Consider the following 20,388-nt stretch of genomic DNA (forward strand, 5'->3'; position numbering starts at 1 on the left):
ATCAAGATACATTTTCCAAACAAATACGGTTTTCTTACTGAGGAATTCCCTTACAGATATTAGACGAATATTATTTTTAACCCCATGACATCCTATTAGACTTCATCGTATAGTCTCATTCAGGAAATACAGGCTGTACCCCTCCTTTGTAGAAGGTTCTGTACAAGGGGTGAGATCTTAAGCAAAGATGCCACTACCCAATCTACCACACATGAAATAACACATATCTCACTGAACCAGTAACGAAAGCCAAGAATGTAATGAATCTGTAGGAATTTTTTAAAATATATTTTTATTTATTTCAGAGAGGAAGGGAGAGATAAAAACATCAACGATGAGAGAGAATCATTGATCGGCTGCCTTCTGCACGCCCCTGACTGGGGATTAAGCCTGCAACCCAGGCATGTGCCCTTGACCAGGATCGAACCAGGGACTCTTCGGACTGCAGGCTGGTGCTCTATCCACTGAGCCAAACCAGCTAAGGCGAATCTGTAGGAATTTTAAAGTGAAATACTGTCTTTAAAAACTTCAAATTATGGTGAATAATTAAGAGTTGACAATTGACAGACATTTACTTATATCTCTATTTTCAATACTGATATTTCATATAATTTATATTTATTTCATTAAACTCTGGAGATTGCCACTAAGACAAATAACATGAAAATGGCCTATAGAAAATTATGATTTTCTCAAATAATCTGTGTTGCCAAAACAAGAAAACTCTGAAATTACAAAATTGTTTACTTAGAAAATTAATAATGACTACAAACTTTGGGAAGGACCGTTACAGTTAGGCAGCTTTTCCTGACAATTAAATGTTTTGTTTTGTTTTTTTTCCTTCCCCACCACTCAATACTTCAAAGTTGATACTCAATACTTAGAAGTTCCTTCTAAGTTGATCTTTTTTTTTTTTTTAATATTTTTCTTTTTTTAAAATATATTTTTATTGATTTTTTACAGAGAGGAAGGGAGAGAGATAGAGAGTTAGAAACATCGATGAGAGAGAAACATCGATCAGCTGCCTCCTGCACGTCTCCCACTGGGGATGTGCCCGCAACCCAGGTACATGCCCTTGACCAGAATCGAACCTGGGACCTTTGAGTCCGCAGGCCGACGCTCTATCCACTGAGCCAAACCGGTCCCGGCCTAAGTTGATCTTTATTGGCCTGTGTACACTTAACCAGCATCTCTTCTGAACTGTCCGACATGCCCTAAACAAAGCAGCATGCTCCAGTTCTGAACAGCCAAGTCCTTTTGGAAGGAACTCAGTTCTCTGGAATTAAGCACAATAATTATTTAATTTTTTAAATAATTAAAAAATTATTTTTGTGTCATTAAGTTTTTGTACTTTTTCACTGACATAACTACCACTGAGAACCACTTGTCTTTTTTACCCTCATTTGGAGCTTTTTTAGAATGACTTTTTAAATTTTTTATTTTATTATTTTTAAGAATGACTTTTGTTTTCATCAGTTTCATCAGTACATTGGTACAGCTAACACCTAAGAAACATCTATAGCTAACTCTGAGGAACATTTTACATACATAATTTCATGTGATTCTCACAAAATAAAATCTCTGTGACAAATATTATTACTGTGGGCATAATATAAATGAAGGACAGGGTCATATAGCTATCATGAACTGAGATTTGAACCTGTTTGTTGTGACTCAAATTCTATTTTATTTTTGCTATTGTTACACATGTGAGATGAAGTTTATTAACATTCTTTTCTTTACTACTTTGGCTAATATTTTTAACTTTATAGAAAAATTTTTATTTTTCTCCATGGTTGGGGCAGAAATACATGTTCAAGTGGAAATAGATATTTGTTGGTGGCCTACAAAGTATCCTGTCCTTGCCCTTCCTTAGAGCAACTAAGACTTCCTCTGGGAATGTCTTCTCCCATTGTGCAGCAAGCACGTGGTTGGAATGGAATGGGCCCCACTTCCTGTTCTAGGAGTGGATGCTAACTGGTGTCCATCCATCTGTTAATCTCATTCTGATGGTTGAGGAAGGAACAGTCATTTAGCTTAAAGTCAATCAGGACATGACATTCATTGACTTGGGTGATTGGTTCAGGTTGGTCCTGAGTGAAACTCAGGTGCTTATGTCAGGATAGACAAAAAGAAGACCTCTGTCTGGCTCCAGCTAGTGTGATGTATGCAAATGAAACCCGGAAATGCAATAGCTATTTTGCTATCATTGGAAGCCAATCTAAGTGAACTGCCTAAAAATTCAGCCAGGTTTTGGTCAAACCATGACTGAAGCCCACTTGGTACTACAGAACTTATAGTTACATATGCTAATAAATGTCTTTTGTTGTTTGAGTAGTGTTTTGTTTTGTTTTTTGTTACTTAGAACCAGTATTGCTTAAACTGATAGAACCACTCTCACTTTTATTTCTAAATTTTATTTTTTGTTTTACTTTACTTGACCAAGAAGTTTCTCCCAAATATCTTCTTTTAAGGATACTTTCCATATTTAATTTTGTCTTTTGAATACCATTTGTTTTAAAAGCTCATTTAAATTCGTCTCTAAGTTTCTCAATATCCCAATCTTCTCTTTCTCAGAGTTTAATTCACTTAAAATTCTTTCCCTGAGACCCAGTGCACTGAATTATCACAGTTCAAGGTCATCAGTAACAAAGACACCTTTTAATTTCACATTGTAAATTAATTAGTTACTACCAATAAGCTCAGAATACAATACAAATGTTCCTGCAAATAAACTGTAAATATAATATGGCTTTGCCTCCATTTAGATCCTAAAAAAAACATATAATGTTAGTGGTGGAAGGAGCTTTAGGAGTCATCTAATCATAATTATTTTAAAGATGGAAAATTAGAGTAAAAAGAAATTAAGTGACATGCTTAATATCTCAAAGCTAATGGCAGGTCTCCTATGATTCCTGGCTCTTTCCATTAAATCATGCCTCCTCACGTGCAATGGAGCCTATAAAAATTAAATAAATAAAAGCAGCATTTCAGAGGACCAGTATAATTCCACAATGTCTGGTGTAGTCAGTGTGCCATAAACCAAGTAACATAAAAAAAGCACTGACTTGCATTGAATTGATTTTCAAGTCTCAATGGAAATTAATATAATTTGTGGTTACAATTCTATTTGAACTTTAAAAGTCACTGAAAATTAATTTTTAATATAGTTCAGGTCATTGATTTCTTAATGCTAGGAAAATTTATTAAAGTAACATGTACATTGTTTTTATAAAACAGCAGAAATTTTAAATATGAAAGAATAGGAATTTTGGTATGCTTTTCTTTCCCTACTTTAAGATAGTAACATTTAAATGTTGTTTTTTTAATGTTAGGTGCTTCCTATAAGGCAGATAGACATTTCTTTTTTGTTCTCTGTAGCATGGCTCTTCAAGCCTCTCTGATCACCAGAATTAGCCTGGGTCTCTATAAAATTATAGATTCTCAGCCATATCTAGAGCCAGACCCTCAGCAGGAGGGCTCAAATGTCTGTATTGATTCTGCTAGTTGGTCAAGTTCAGTTAGGAAGCACAGCTCTATAGTATTCTATAAAATATATATTTAGCAATATTTTACTATAATAAAAAATATTCCATCAGACAAACATACGTGTTCATTCCCTGAACAATGGACGAAGGCTGGATTATTTACCAAGATAAGTCACATTTCCTGTATTAATGAAAATAAGCATATAAACAAAAGAAAAATTTTATTGTCTAAGATGCTCTAAGATACACTATTATGTACCCTTAAAAATGTTTATTAATTAAGCTGAAATGCCATCAATTGTAAGATGCCTTATGATTTCAGAGATGATAAAAACATGCATTTTAAAATTGATGAAGTACAATAAGTTCTACTCTTGTAATTAGAGTTACAATGGTGCCTGCCACATTGAGAGTAAGTAAAAGACAGAGAATAACCTGTAGGCTGTGGAGAAAAGTTGAAACTCGTATTAATAATTCTAGCAATGCTACTAAGACATCTCTGTGGCTCTTATATACTACTTCTAAGCCTTTTCTGATAACTAGAAATTATCTAGGTATCTGCTGAGAGCTCTGAGCTCCCATACTACCTTGGGGAGATTTGGATAAAATTGATTCCAGAATGGAGCCTTTCCTTCATCCACATATCTAACTTTGATACAGCACACACACACACACACACACACACACACACACACACACACACACTTCTCAGAAAAGTCATCAAGAAGCAAAGCATTGAAAGCAAAACAAGAAAAAAAAAAGATTCTTCACAAGGATGACATTCAATTGTCACTGTGTATTGAGGTGGGAGAATCTAATTTCAAAAGTTTTCATATTATCACTAGAGGCCTGGTACATAGGTAGTTGGGGCGATGAGGGCTGTCTCACCCAGTCCTGATGATCGGGCCGGCATGGGGGAGGGACCGCGGAAGGTTGGCTGTGGGAGCACATTGACCACCAGGGGGCAGCTCCTGCGTTGAGCATCTGCCCCCTGGTGGTCAGTGCACATCATAGCTACCGGCTGGTCATCTGGTCGCCCAGTCCTAATGGTCGCTTAGGCTTTTATATATATAGATTGCTTGAACCAAAATTGCGGGAGTTATATTTCCTTTTGGGCTACTCAACCTGGTTCCCGTAGCTAACTATAGAAATGCTTTTAGTTTGTCTCATGAAAGAAAAGCCAAGATTTAAACTTAAAATTTTTGGTTTTAATAAAAGAGTAGTTACTGAAAATTGTGAACTAAATTTACATCCTAGCCAAAGTGAACCTCTTTTCCATTCTCCCTCCTTAATATTCATTATAAGTAATGATACATTGGATTTATCTCTCTGGTTGTTCCAAAGCTACCTATACTAATTTTGTGGACATAATAGCCTTCCTTATTCATAATATTAATGTTATATATTTTAGAATTCTTTCTTGGCTTCTCTGCTAACTCAGTGTCATTTGGTATTGAATATACTGCTTCCCTTTATGATGTTGGCTTTCCTTAAGCGTATGATCTTTTAGATTGTGCACTCATCTTTACTACTGAAAGTCCTTATTAGATCGTCATGGGGCATCTATTTGTATAGTTACTTTGGAAGAGAGTGGGAATTGCTGCTGCAGCTTGCACACCACACTGTTTTTAGCAAAAAAGCATGCGTGGCAAGAGATGTCACCGGAAAGTGGCTGTTTTCATGATTTTGGGTGATCCCTTTTCATTAGGGTGCCCACTTTCGTTGTTTGCAATTGGACGCAGACTTGCTGCTTAGGTTTTGTGATCCAAGGTAAGGACAGAATGCAACATGCATTCTTACTCCTTACTACTGAACTTCAAATAATGACCCTACCCAATGCCCAGGCCCTAAGTACTTTCTCCACTGTGTCTGCAACTCACCATTGGTTCTCCCCTGCACACATCCTGACCCATAAGTTCTCTATTCAATTGGATTCCATCTATTTTCCAACATTCATGGATTCATCCGCGATTCTGGTCTTCTGAGTTCAAGAGTAGTTATATATTTATGCATGTTGTACATGTAGCTTTGGAGGTCCAGTGAAGGTAGGTTGAGTGTCAGTTGCTCTTTTTTTACCTCTCGGCTTCATATTGCAGGGACTGACAGTGCCTAGGCCCCTCTGTCTTCTTCTGGGTCTGTTCGCTAATGAGAGACGCTGGAGAAACATTGGAAAATTGGAGGAGGGGAAAGCCATGGTGTTTCTCCCCCTTCTCTCTGTTTTTCTTGGCATCTCTGGCAATGGCTTCTTAGGATCCCAGGCCAAGGCTCGACCCACAGCTGAGTGGCCCTACCTTCTGAGCTTGTTACCAAAGCTTAGAGACAGTAGCTTCCTGTTTTTTAATATCTTTTATTTCTCTCTGTTTCCTGTTTCCCTTTTCCACATTTCCATCATGTGGTAACCAATCTCCTGTATTAAATTCCTTTCATTTAAATACCTAGAATGGATTACGTTTGTTTTTTTTCTAGTCCCTGAATAATACAGAGTGGGAACCTAAAGCATGTTCTCAACCTGCTATCTTAAAAATGAACACATAGTCACATTAATGTAACTGAAAAGCACAGTCTAAGTGCTATTTAAAATCACCTAGGAAACCATGAACATATTCTCTGCTTCGAGTCCAGAACTCCTTAGCTAAGTAATGGAACGGGGCAGCAGGGAGCATGCAGGTCCTCCCAAAGCCCTCTGCTTGCCAGCGCACCACAGCAGTGCCTCGGAGACAGTGATGGTTATGTATCTAACTCTGTTCATTCCGTTTTTGTATTTATCTAAATAAAAGCTGTTTTCAACTTGTGTTGCACCTGCTTTTATGTTCAAAACAGGATTTTGATGTCAACTCCAGCCAGAGTTTGCAGTTTGGTGAGTCCCTTGGTGCTACCACGCTCAGCATGAAAGACACTGCTCTGTTACCAAGAGCCTTTAATTATCTGCATATTTTCATTGCGTTGGCAAGCACTTTACCTTACTTGTTGCCTGTTTAACTCTAGAAATAGAAGTCCATGTATTTTCTTAGTCTAAAGAGAATTCCCTCCTTGTATGCTCCCTCTCTCATGGCTGTGAGGAAGAGAGAGTTAGGGGTCCCTGTGCTGCCCGGAGTATTTCCCCAGGACCCTGCCTCTCAAGAATCCTCCCCCGACTCTGTGCTCTCAATCAACATTTTAAGTTTAAACCTGCTATTATCCATTCCCTTTTATAAAACGATTCAAGATTACCCACTAACTCTTTCAGCATGATGTTTTTTTTTTACCTAGAGACTAATAAATGGCCTAACTACTTTTTTTTTTTTCTCAGAATATTTACGCTTCTGAACTAAACACTGTGCTATAAGTCATCCATGTGATGGCCTGTTCACAAGTATTTGTAACTGAAGTGGTCACATATTGTACTATGAACAATAAACATTAATTACAATTAAATGTGACAAGTAAAATTTTCAGTTTGGATCGTCCTTCTCTAAATTCCGAAAGCAACTTCAGATCTGTTTAAGGGCTGTGGGAGGCTGAAGTTTAATAGCCAGATAGATGCTTTAGACAAAGAGCCCGACAAAGCAGCTTCCAAACACAGTTCCCAAGATTTTTAAGAGGGTCCGTGGCTGCTTTGCCAAATCACCAAATCAAAAAAACGTGTCAGTTTACTCAGCCTAAAAGATTCCATAGGGTTAGACCCTTTGAAGATGGCTGAAGCACTGCTGCCAGGTAAGGAAAAAAAGTTTTTTGATATGCCATTCTGGAATTTACAAGAGATGCTTCTTTGTTCTGCACAATCTCACCCACCAGCAGCTTCACCCATGGGTCTGACTGAAACAAGATAGCTCAACACTGTGTCTCAGATGTTTGTGTGAATGGAAAAAAGTCTTACTTCTACAAACAAGCTGGAGCAGGACTTGGTGGAGTGGCAATGTCTTTTGACTGAGACCAAGGCAGTGGACAATGTGCATCACTTCTGGACTGATTCATCCACCCTCCCTCCGCTTTCCATCTGGAACTACCATTGCCAAGCAGTCCATGAAGGGCACATTTGGCAGGGCGAGTTGGCGGGCTGTGGAAGCACTTACACTTCAGAAAACTCTTTTGTTCATGGCAGGGCTGTATTCTGGAGGGACAGCCAGTGCGGACACATTCAGCATCGGCTTTCAGTCCAGGTTCACGCCTTCCTGCCTGGATTTCTGAGCCACAGGTATGTTAATCACTCCAGCCCAGGGATTCAGTGAAAAATAAACACCGAGGTGATAACTAATTAGAAAGGCTGCATATTCCTCTCCTGCAGCAAGTTAAGTGTTTCTTCCTGCCCCAAATTGGCTCTCAGGAAAGGAGGCGTGTAATGTCCTCAGGTTTGCGTTTACATTGGTTCGTTTTTCATCAGATTCTCCAAACTTTGATACCTGTGGCTTGATATTCATACATTCTGCTTGGATTTTCAACTTCATTCAAAACCCATATAACTTCCACAACCTGTTGAGACGAACCAGATGAAAGATTTCCAACCACATCCACTCACCAAGCCAATTTGTTGCTGTTTTCTTAGGGTTTCTGATCGCCCCATCTGTGTGGCTTGGTTTGTGTGAGGCCGGGTGGGAAAATATTGCCTAACTAAAGGAGTGTTAATCATTTCCACTAATAGAGAAAATGTTTTTATTGCTACTTTACTGATGAAACCTTTCCCCAAGGCAAGAAAAAATAACAAAATCCCTCCTACCTGCCTGCCTCAAAAGAATTCTAATGTGCCTGGGAAACTACTGTCCCTGAGAGATGTTTACTGAATGCCCTCATCAAGGGAGTGGCACTCCTTTGGAAATAAGCATTAGGTCAGGAAAGAGTAAGCAATGAACTTGGACTCAGAAGTTCTGGGTTCAAGTTTCAGTCTGCCATTCATCAGCTGTGACCTTGGAGAAGAATAGTTATCACTTATTGAACATCTCAAATTTTCCAGGCATTTGACATTCATTTCTGAAATGTCAACGATGTTAATAATTATTAACCCCCCATTTAGAGATTAAGATAAAATAAGATACAGAGGGTTCCATGACCTGCTCCCCTACAATTTGTGGGGCCAGGAAATATCCTTCGATTTTATTTTCGGACTCCGAAGCCTACTGCCATTTCACTATCCTGTGATAAGTCATTTCCTTTTACTGGATCTTAGTTTCGATTTATTTTCATCTGAAAAAAAAAAAAAGAGATAATTAAGCTAAACCTTGAAAACCCCTTTGAACTTGGATACCCTGTGATCCTATAATTGAGCGTAAGCCTTAAACTTGCAGAGTTTATGGTTTGGTTCAGTTCAGCCCAAACAATACACATATTTATAAAATGAAGTTGAACGGCATTGGGCAGGAGGTGGGACGAGATTAAGGGTCTGGTATTAATCTGGGAAAGCTTCCGGCCTAAAGGGTTTTCATCTGGTCCAGGCAGGAAGAGACACGATGTAGTGTGTGCAGATGGGAGGAGGTCAGCGCCAGCTTCAGAGGGTCTCTGGGAAAACACTGTTGGGGCGGATTCAAAGTGAGAGACCATTAGCAGGTCTGGCTGGCTGCATGACAGACTCTCTGGATCAAGGCCCCCGTGCTGAGGAAAATGAAAATGGGCCCTTCACTCCATGGGAATTCAATAAACATTATTGACGGACTGGCTGAGGTGAAGTGAACTGCAGGATTGCTTTGAAGCCCGCAGTTACAAGCTATAATTGAGAAACTGTCAGGAGATTCAAATTCATGGAAAACCATGAAAGAATAATGTTCCCATGTTTCAGAGCTTGCCAAAATATAAAGTTTCCTTTCTGCTGTTAATTTCCTCCCCCTTCTAATTCGTTTTTTAAAAACTTTTCCATCAAGGAGCTTATTTTGTAACTATGTATAATTAATGTTTAGCATCTTTCTTTTCAGAAACTTCAAAATGCTAGCAAATGTTGACAATTGTAACTTTTCTAATATCCCAGGGGGGAAAGGGCAGTAGTTGTAAATACTATTTTTTCCCTGACAAAAAGGAACGCTATGAAGAAAAGAATTCTAATATCCACAGGATCACTAGCTACACAATAACATAAATAAATGCAGGCGGGAAGCTATAGCCCAGCGCTGTTTGGTGAGTTCCTGTTCTTTTCCTCTAACACGGTATTAATCATCGGCTCCTAAGAGTGGCTTGGGAGATACAGTCTTTGAACCTATAAAAACAATCATATCTACTCTGTGCCAGTCACCTTGTGCTATGCACTTTAGGTATATTATCTTTAAACTTTAAAGCCACTTTTTAAGATAGAGGAGATTTCAGGATGGAGTGACATGGCCAAGGTGGCAAAGCCAGGTTGCAACGCTGGTCTGTTGGACCTCCACCCCTTGTTCCTTCCACGGTACGCTTCACAAAGTCACGTATGGGCCAGCAGGTGCCTGCTTGTCCCTAACAAAAGTCATCGCTATGACCTTTGATCATCACTTCAAATATCTTTATAATGTCCTTTACCGAATCACTTGAAAGGTGCCATAAAGCACAGCCACTCCAAAATATTTTCTTCACCTTGGCCTGGAAAGAAATGTTCAATTTTGAAGATAATGGGTAAAACTAGAAAGAAGGGAGATAAGTGTGAAGGAATGTTTACCAGAAAGTTAAACTTACTTTGTAAATGGAACTTGTGAATTCCATTTCTCCCAAAGATAAACACTGACACAGGGCACTACAAAAATCAGGCCCATCTGCATTTACACACATATGCCTATGTGCACATAGATGGGCGCCTGCACTATATTTGATTGCTTTATTTGATAATTTTTAATTAATAAAATTCACTAACAATTTTACTTTCTAAGAAAAACACCCAGAGATTAATAATCTTCTAGGTTATCTAGGTTAAGCAGGTGTAAATACTAGTTTCCAGTTCTCAAAGGATCCACACAATACAAATAATGAGAAATGCATGAGGTGCATCTGTCTGTTAACTCATCTTACATGAAGGACAAGAGGTCTCAGAAGTCACAATAACATGGTCATTTCACTTTATTGAAGGAAAATTGTAGATGCCTTAGGGAAGATAATCAGCAACCAAAGCTGAAAAAACAGAAAGTGAGCTGCACCCCGGGAGGAAATTACGAGAACATGGAAAACAACCTTTTTTGATCTCCTGACTTTGATTCCATTACAATTCATTATGTATCTTCACACTCTGAATCTGTGAGTGTCTGTGAACGTTGTTTCCTGCTCCTAAATGTAGAAGTTAGGTACAAACACTAGGAATGAGACCTGGGTAAACAGATGGGGTCCGCCCATGAGCTCAGGGCTGAATCCCCAGCTAAAAGTTTTTCACGTCAAAACAAATGTGTAAACTAAGAAATATTTCTTGGTAAATGCCACCAACCTGACTATCCCCACAGGCACTCAGAAAGCCTTAGCTACAAAACTGGGAGGGTTGGGTGCGTGGAGACATCAGTCAGCAGCTAGCATTTGGATCAATAACCACTACAAAAATAATCACTCCAAAAGCAATCAAAAGGCTTGTTATTGTTTACACCATTATTTTTGTATTCATGCATTTACTACATCCATTAAAATAGTATTTTGTTCAAAGTAAAAAACAGTCGTTATGTTGGTTATTTTATGTCATCCTGATTAAAATGTCCTTTTTCTCTGGTACCTCTAATAAACTTTGTATGTTCTTTTTTTTTTTTTTTTTTACAAATTATTGAATGAAGAAAAAAGTTTATATTTCTTGAGATGTACATGGATTCTTTTTCAGTTCTTTCCTATGTAATTTCTCCTTTTTAGACTTTTAAGATTCTCCTTTTAAGATTCAGGAGGACTTTTTTTTTCAAATTCCAAAATTTAGTTAGAAATTTTTACCCATTACATAGGGTAATTGGATGCAATTTTAGAGCCATTTTCCAGGTTGGCTGTACAGGTGGAACTTGGGGATTTTCTGGCACATCAAATACCTAACACCTTTTGTCCTTCCTTTCAGAGCAAGAACACGCCCATTGAAATGTTTCACTGTGCAACAGCATGGATGGACCTGGAGAGCATTATGCTAAGCGAAATAAGCCAGTCAGAGAAAGATAAATATCACACGATTTCACTCATTTGTGGGATATAGTGATCAACATAATCTGATGAACAAGAATAGATCCAGAAACAAATGGCAAAAGAGGGGGGGATTAGAGAGCAACCAAAGGACTTGTATGCATGCATATTAGCATAACCAATGGACACAGACACTGGGATGATGGGGGCTTGCCCGGGGAATGGGGGGGGGGGGACTTAAGCGGGGGAGGGGGGGAAGGAGACATATGTAAAACTTTAGATAATAAACAAACAAATAAATAAATGAAAGAGAAATTATACCTAAGCAAATTACTATTCATGCTTATTAATAGTAATGTGTTCATTAAAGAAGTACTTATTAAAATTGTAAAAAAAATGTTTCACTATGGTTTGATTAGGGAAACTACTGATAAATATTATTTTAATAACAACCCAAGAAGGTAATCTATGTATCTCACTCTTCTAAAAACTGTTAACATATAGGGGTGGGCAAAAGTAGGTTCACACTTGTGAGTACATGAAACAGAGATTTTACTCTTGTATAATTATTTATTTATTAATTATGTTATTTTCTATATGAACAATTCTTAACCTACTTTTGCCCACCCCTGTGTATTGCCCTCATATTTTAAACTGTATCTTAACAGTCTTGCATAGTCATTACAATGGACAATCTCTGGAATATGGACCATATTCACAGAAGTAACTGCCATAAATGTCTGACATCCGAATTATCACTAATCTCCATCAGTAGCATTATCTTTCATTGCAAAGTAAAAACTAGACCTTCATTTTATGGTACTGGATTAGGTACCACATAATCAAGCCCAATAGACATGATCTGCTCTTCCTATAAGCTTTAAAAATAAAAATGATGATATCTTCTTATCAATACATATAATGTATGTTAATCCCACCAATATAAGTCCTGATTTCTAATTGCCTTAGTAGCAAAAGGCACAACAACAAAAGTGTGTTGACCAGAATTCCCATCAGGGAAGACGTGGAAACTCTTTAAAAAAAAATTCATACACACTTGGAGTTAAAGGTGCAAGTAAGATTGTCTTACAACCCTTCTGCAAGGTAAAGTGGAAAAATGTCCTGGTTATATCAGAGAGGTATAGAAAGGAGTGAAAAGTAAAGGAAGATGGGAAGAGAGAAAAAAAGAAATAACAAAAGCTGGTACCGTATATGAGACCTCATTTTCCTAGTATGTTCAATAAAGTTACAGAACCCAAGCCTACTTCAGTTTTTGTAAACTAATTAATAAATGTATTTACTTGTTTCTTCAATCATTAAAAAAGGTGACAAGGAGAGCAGCCGGGGTAGCTTTAATGGAGAGGTGAAGTGGACAAAAGGAAGAGGAAGTAAACTTTAAATTATAGGAGTTTTGAGTCAAGTTCTACTCATACTTCAAGGAGGGGGAAAAGACCCCAACTGGAGTATGGGTTGTATAAGGTTTTTCCAAACCTTTCTGAACACAGTGCAGCAAATTTCTCAAGCACAATAGTCTCCTATAGTAAACTGTCTCCTGAAGCAAAATGCTCATTACTGTTTGCCCTAGATGAAAATTATTAAATTAACCCATTTTGATCAATATTATTGTATCATATAGATTTGCCTCTTATGCCTATAATTCTGAATTTTCTTCAGTGAGATCAAAGCTGAGTTCGTTATGCTTTCCAAGTTTCAAAATAATGTATATCTCTCAAAATGCTTAAAATTTGCTAAGGATTGTGTATTTTCAAATTATGAAGATGAAGTAAATTATTAATTCTCTTTATGCTATTGCCACATGGCAGTCCCATTTTGGCTGATAAATAGAAGTACTTGTCACCATTTTTCATTCATATAGATAAGTTGGTCTTGAATTATGCATATTATTCAATGTAATCAGAATCCTTTTTTTGGCAATAGACAATGATCAAAGTGGGGAAAGCATCAGAGAACAGCTGCCATAAGATATTGAACTTGGATGACAGAACTGTAACAGGGAGCAATCAGAAGATATCATTTCAGAAAGAGGTAAGACATGGAGACAAGAAATCAGAGTATGTTTGAGAAAGAGCCTATGGTCCCACTCGTCTGGAGGGTGAGGTACAGGCATCAGCCTGAGGAGCCAGCTCTTGGCACACGTGTTGATGTTCTCATGATGGAACAGTGGTCAGGCTCCTGCAATGAGCTTTTAATGCAGCAGGTGTTGACAAGTGGAAGCCAGAAAGGGAGAAGTTGGAGGGTGCCAAGTGTTGACTACAGCTGGCAAATGAGTGTGATTGGGAACAAAATTATTAATGTATGACTGTTGCCAGTCTTACCATCCACTTAACAGACTCAGGAAAAGTCTTATTTTTCTATACCATTTCTTCTCTTCCTCTAACTGCCTAAGAAGGCCCTTGTCAGTTCTATTATCTTGGTTCTCGAAATCAAGGGTAGAAAATAGACCCCCAATAAACTACATAATCAGAGATGCAGAAGAAAGCCTGTGCCATTGTTGTTGGAATGTAATGGAATGCAACAATCTTCAGAACACCCCAATACACAAGCTGAAAACTTTCTCTTTTTTTTTTCTCTATCTTACTTCCGTCCTTCGTTCCTTCCCTCCTTCCTTTCTTCCTTCCGTCCTCTCTCTTCTCTCTCTCTCTCTCTCTCTCTCTCTCTCTCTCTCTCTCTCTTATTTATTTATTTATTTATTTTAAAAGCCCAGAACAAAGTTAAAATATCAGAAACAGAAGTTTAAGAAATATTCTCTGCAGGGAGTAGCATGGCACCACTGTAATGGAGCATACATGTAATTTATATCCATTGCTTAGTGGGATCAGGGCTATTGTGGTAGGCATAAATGACATACTGGAGAGATTTTTCTTCACTAGACAAGGACTAGGGAGACATTGAGGACTCCTGAACAAGGTAGTGTCATGGTTAGTATTCTTTAGGAAGAATCATCTAATAGTCTTATCCATATAAATGAGAAAGAAAAAATAGAAGACAAGTGAAATCTGATAGGAGACTTTGCAATATGCCAAGTGAAAGGTAATGAGAAGGTGTACTAAAAGGGAAGTGCGAGGATAGAAAAGAGAAAATGGCAACGTATTTGTAAAGCAAAATGAATGGACTCATTGTGGAAGGCAAAGGAAAAGAGTTGATGATTTGATGTTTGAGGTCTCAGGAAATGAAGGAATGGAAGTCCCTTAACAGAAGTATTCAAATACTTCAGGGTAGTAATAATTACCTTAATTTTACATGAGTTTTTTTATGTACAGGTGGAACATCTGGGCGAGGATGCCCAATGGACAACTGGAAATATAAGCTCCAAGAGGAAAGGCCTGTGTCTGTCTCGCTGACTTTTCACCATGATTTATCTCTGAACCCCAGCATGTAGTAGGTGATCAATAAACACTGATGAATGAATAAAGGATAAATGTAAGTCAGTTCAATACTGTGCGTTCTTATGATAGACTATTGTAATTGTTCTATGCTTGCTTCCCTTTATTTATAGATTCTGAGATAAATATATATCTTCCATTTCCTGGTGCCTGATATACCTTAAGCCCTCAATACATGTTTGTTGAATTAATAGGTGAATAGGTGCTCTTTTTTACATTCAAATAAGATAAAACTTACTAAATATCTTGTCAACATAAATAGATAAATATCCATACCCATAAAACTTACTTTAAAGAAAGAGTGACAGTACTAAATCATGGGTTTGTCCCATCACTTTGGAAATATAACTGTAAGTGTTTCAACATTTGGTAATTCTGTTTGACTAATAGCCTATCTGCATCGTCAGTAATTATAACTACAGAGAGCCTGAAAAAGACCTTTGGGCAATAATTTGGAAATGATTGCTTAAAGGTAAATATTTTTTAATTTATGAATGGCTGGAGTTTCCCCATACTCAGTGGTGACACATGACTCACTTTTGTCCCTAGAGCAAACTTTTAGAGCTAATAGGGGCGGCCAAATTGAAGGTCTCATAAGGTTCCTGGGATACAAATGCTTCCCAAGGTCCTCTCTCTATCCCAGCGGTGGGTGAGGGGCTTCATAAGGAATATGGTATTTCTACTTGGGGCAAACTTCTCATTTCATATTCTAGGTTAAAAGGATTTGACAATATATTAGCATTGCATATAATATATTTATATCAAAAGAGTATCTGGTCATTATGGATCATTCACTTATGTTCCCATAAGTATATTTTATAAGTAAAAATATAAAATACAAAATTTTAGTCTGTAGTCATTTTTCCCCCTTGGGCTGAGATGGCTTCATAAAAGTTAAAATTTTAAAAAGGGCAAACCTTGGAAACAACATCTGGTGTTGACTTTGGAAATTAGAACCAGATATGCTTCCTTATCCATATTTTAGTTCACATGATTAGCCTGCCAGAATGGTAAAAGAGAAAAAGTCTACTAATTTAATTTTTGTTCTGTTTTTAAAAAAGTAATAGAAATAGTTTAACACTTAAAGTAGCTATAGATCTTTTTTAAGTACACAGACCATCCCTGAATATACATAAATATCAGAATATAAATTTTGTACATAGTTAGCATTATTGTATTTCACATTCAAGGGATTCACTAAGGGTTTCCTATAAGTAACAATAGGCAAACAGTATAAAAGGCTCATAGGTTGCTTTTAAAGCTGGTTTTCCAAATAATTTATGGTACATGGGTTCCTGAGAAAAAAATTGAGAGCAAATAATCATTTGATTCAGCCATGTCACAGGCATTAGTACACATCACATTTGGATCTCATTAGTACACATCCCATGAGGTAGAATTTTTGTTATTTTTAAAACTTCAACACATATTCGCATTATGAACAGAATAAAGATACACACAGCAACTCTTGGACAGATGATTAATAGAAATATAAGTTGGTACTTATGGTGTACCAAGTACTATAGAGCCCATTTTATTTTACACTTATAAAACATTTGAAGTAAACCAAGTACATATTATTTCCATTTAACAGATGATAATATTGAAATATGCAAGCATAGTATGTGACATAGTTACTTTCATACAGCCAATAAGTACTAGAACCTGGAACTTCTGTATCTTAGATCAGAGTGTTTTCCATTCTTTGATACTATGCTTTTACATGATGAAAATCCAACAAACTGTATCCCTAAATGACTGATATTTGGTACCTAGAGTTTAATTGCACTCAATCCTAGAAAAATCTACCTAAGGGAAAAAAATAGCATAAAAAACAAACATATTAGCATTGCACTTAGAATATCTATGTGTTAAGAAATCCATTAGATCTGAAACTTTTTTTAAAATATATTTTTATTGATTTCAGAGAGGAAGGGAGAGGGAGAGAAAGAAACTTCAGTGATGAGAGAGAATTATTGATTGGCTGCCTCTTGCAAGTCCCAACTGAAGATCGAGCCTACACAGTGGGCATGTGCCCTGACTGGGAATCGAAGCATGACCTCCTTGTTCATAGGTCGACACTCAACCACTGAGCCACGCCCGCTGGGCTGAGACTTATTATTTTGACAGAATATCTTTATTAATGGATGTTTCTAATTAACTATATAAATGATTATATTTTTTATTTCTTCAGTTGTTTTACATGTAAATTTCTCCATAATCTTTTCATTTCAAGAAATTCTACAGTCATGAAAATATGGTGTTTGTTCAGTCAAGTGTAGAAAGAAAATACAATTATCTAATGTATATGCTACATAAATAAGATTTATTTTCCTTTTATTCAGGGGGGATGAGAAGACATCTTTTAAAATCTGCTCCACATCTTACAAATGAGAAAATTGAAATGGGATGGTTCCCTTTTTTAAATAGGGTTTTTCATGGTTGGACCGCCCTTTGGCTATTGTGTTAAGGTCAGTTCCAAAGTCCTATTATCAAGTTTCCCAAAATTATCTTGAGTGCTGGGACATGTTTTTATTTTCTTAATCCCTTCACAATTAATGGATGGGCAATCCTGTCCCTTAATAGAGGATTAACAACAACAATAACAGTAGATATCTCTCATATTATAATTTGTTATAGATTTTCAGTTGTGGAAAAGCCTGAGAAGGAATAAGAAAATCACACAATCATGATAATGCATATTTTCTTTTGTATAAACAATTTGGTTTACTCATCAAAACCTATGAGATAGACAGGGAAATTTGTATTCTTCCTGTGCTAAAGAAATATATAGAGAGAAGGTAAATTGCCGGGAGCCGGTCCATGCTTGCTGTTTCAAGGGACCTGGCATATATGGCATACTGTTCTTAATATGTTTGCTCACCTTCTTGGCACTATGTGTTTTAACCAAGGTCGTAAATAAGGTATACAAGGTCAGTAAATGGCAGAGTTGGATTAAGAATCCAGGCATCTCTGCTCTACTGCTCATTTACAGGGGATTCACTCTAAGAAGTTCCCTAATTCTAGCCTGGCCAGCATGGCTCAGTGGTTGAGTATTGACCTATGAACCAGGAGTCATGGTTCCATTCCCAGTCATGGTTCCATTCCCATTCCCTGCAACGTGTCCAGGTTGCAGGCTCAATCCCCAGTATGGGGTGTGCAGGAAGCAAGCTACCAATGATTCTCTCTCATCATTGATGTTTCTATCTCTCTCTCCCTCTCCCTTCCTCTGAAATCAATAAAAATGTATATTAAAAAAAAAGAAGAAGAAGTTCCCTAATTCTGAAGCCACATTCACTTTATATAACCCAATGAGACAAGTGTGGACCAGTCTGAAATTCAGGAGCTCTGGATTCCTGTCTCCACCCCATTTAGCCTGATTTAGTACTCTTGGCAACATGACACCATAGTGAAGGACATGGGTTCCAGAGGCTGTATGTCCTCCATTCCTTCATTTACTAACTCAATGAGCTTCACAAGTTACTTTCTCTAAGGCTCAGCTTTCTCATCTGTAAAATGAAGATGTAAAATCCTTGAATCCAGATGTACATGAAGCCTTTCTTTGAACTGTAGTGACTCCATTTTTAACTTTAGGTTTTTAATCTCATGATAAATAAATTGAAAATGTATTAAAATCTTTACTGAATTACATTATGAATTTTCTTGGCTAACTAGTGGTTAGAGCAACACTGTAATTATTAATGGGCTAGGAATGCTTTGCTTTGCGAAAATATTTGTCATTATTCAAAAGGGATGGGAATTAATGTCAGTTTTCAAACCTTAATCAACATAAGTTTATAAGTATTTCTAAAATCAGATGGCCCGATTTGATATTGATTCCTAGATGCCAGAGGATTCATTTTCATTTATGGGATGAATCCATTTCTTCAAATGTATCCCAATAACTGATCATAGTTAACAATGAATGCCCTGTTTTCCCCTCATCTTTCTTTAATTTTGTTTTGATCCCCCCAAAAATGTAGGATTGAAATATAGCAGTAATAAATATTAAGGTGAGAAATTCAATTTTAACTCCAATCTATTCAAACACACCCCCAAAATCTTTATACAAAAATTAAGTAGTGATATCTTCATTAGCATACTTGTGTGTATAAATTCAGAATATTTTTGTATCATTTAGCATGCTCTCATTCACAGTAATAGGAAACTCAAAATGGATTAAACATTGGGAAAATTTTTGGCTTGCATGGCTGGAAATTCAGAGGTAAGGTGAACTCCAGAGAAGGCATTATCCAATCATTCTGGTCGGGTTCATTTAGAGCTCTCAGCTCTGTCCTACTCCCTGTATAATGACCTATAGGATGGAGCAGGATGGCTTCAGAAGATACAAACCCTGCAACAATGAGTGACTACAGCCAAGAGAAGAAAAAATGGAGCTTTCATAACTCACTCTTAGAAGACAGGAAACTTGTTGAATTTCCCAGCAAATTCCCCCTCAGATGCCTTTGGTCGAAATTGGATTGGATGTCCTCTTGTGTGCAGTATTTGAGGCTGTAGAGTAGTGGAATAATGACCCACCCAAGGTTAGTTTGCTTAGCTACATAATACAAAGGTGATGGTTATCATAAAATTGGGATCCTTTAGAGAAGGAAAATGTGAAGAATGGATGCTTCTGTGTGGGCAACCATCAGTATCTTCGACCTCTTCCAATATCTACCCATTCACTTTTCTAAGAGCTATTAACTGATTCATTATGATACAGAAACACAAATATTCCTTCTGATATGCCCTTGGAAAAAAGTACAAATGTTTCAAGTATTAAATAAATTGGCTTGAGCTATGAAATTTTTATACTGCTGGCAAGCAACCATGTCACAAGGCGTGGACAAGATTAAACTTTAAGTTTAATGGCTGGGATAAGTCCAAGTATAGGGAAATAAGCTTCAGCAACTATATTTCATGCACATGTAATAGTGCATATCCCCTCTTAAAAATGTAAACCAGAAAAATGTAAACCATGCACACTAACATTAAGGAGGAAAAATGAGTTTTCTCATGAAAAGCATTCATCTTTGAGTATGGCATGCAGAAGTGGTGTGGTATTCAGATTTTGATAATGCTAGATCCCATGATCCACAGGCTACTTTTAGTCATTAAATAACTTCCTTGGGAATGAGATTTTACACACAAGAAGATTTATGTATGGCTGATAATATTTAACACAACTTTTTAAAATGTAAAGCTGAGGATTTTCAGAGCTCTAATAAAGCCAAGAGGAAAATACAGACTTTCTGGAAATGGTGTTTTGGACATTGATGACTGCATCAAAATAGAAAATTTTTTTTATTTTATTTTAAATTTTCTTTTTATTCACTAACTTATAATTATTCTTAAAGAATTTCAAATCTCTATCTTAAGGAAGCAATGGGCTTTTCTCTATAACTAATTCAAGTTTGAAAAATGATTAATTATTTATGTTGATTGATTACCTAAGTATTTATAGAATAGGTTCTATATGTCCAGAAAGAATTCTA

The 20,388-nt window shown here is 37.0% G+C and overlaps 1 long non-coding RNA gene across 3 annotated transcripts in view; it reads right to left on the bottom strand.

The window, feature by feature from the left end:
* Nucleotides 1-433: 433 nt before the first annotated feature.
* The window catches only part of LOC118656383, a 42,628-nt gene continuing 22,673 nt past the window's right edge, over nucleotides 434-20,388 (bottom strand). For 2 of the 3 annotated variants that reach the window (XR_004967593.1, XR_004967595.1), the window contains exons 2-3: nucleotides 19,305-19,405; nucleotides 4,498-8,645 (exon numbers count right to left, since the gene is read on the bottom strand). This is a non-coding gene — a long non-coding RNA (uncharacterized LOC118656383). Of the gene's footprint in view, nucleotides 490-4,497; nucleotides 8,646-19,304; nucleotides 19,406-20,388 lie in introns of those variants that run through there. The other variant, XR_004967594.1, reaches the window with a different exon arrangement.

Source organism: Myotis myotis, unplaced genomic scaffold (genome assembly GCF_014108235.1).
Source record: "Myotis myotis isolate mMyoMyo1 unplaced genomic scaffold, mMyoMyo1.p scaffold_m19_p_5, whole genome shotgun sequence".
Classification (NCBI taxonomy): Eukaryota; Metazoa; Chordata; class Mammalia; order Chiroptera; family Vespertilionidae; genus Myotis; species Myotis myotis.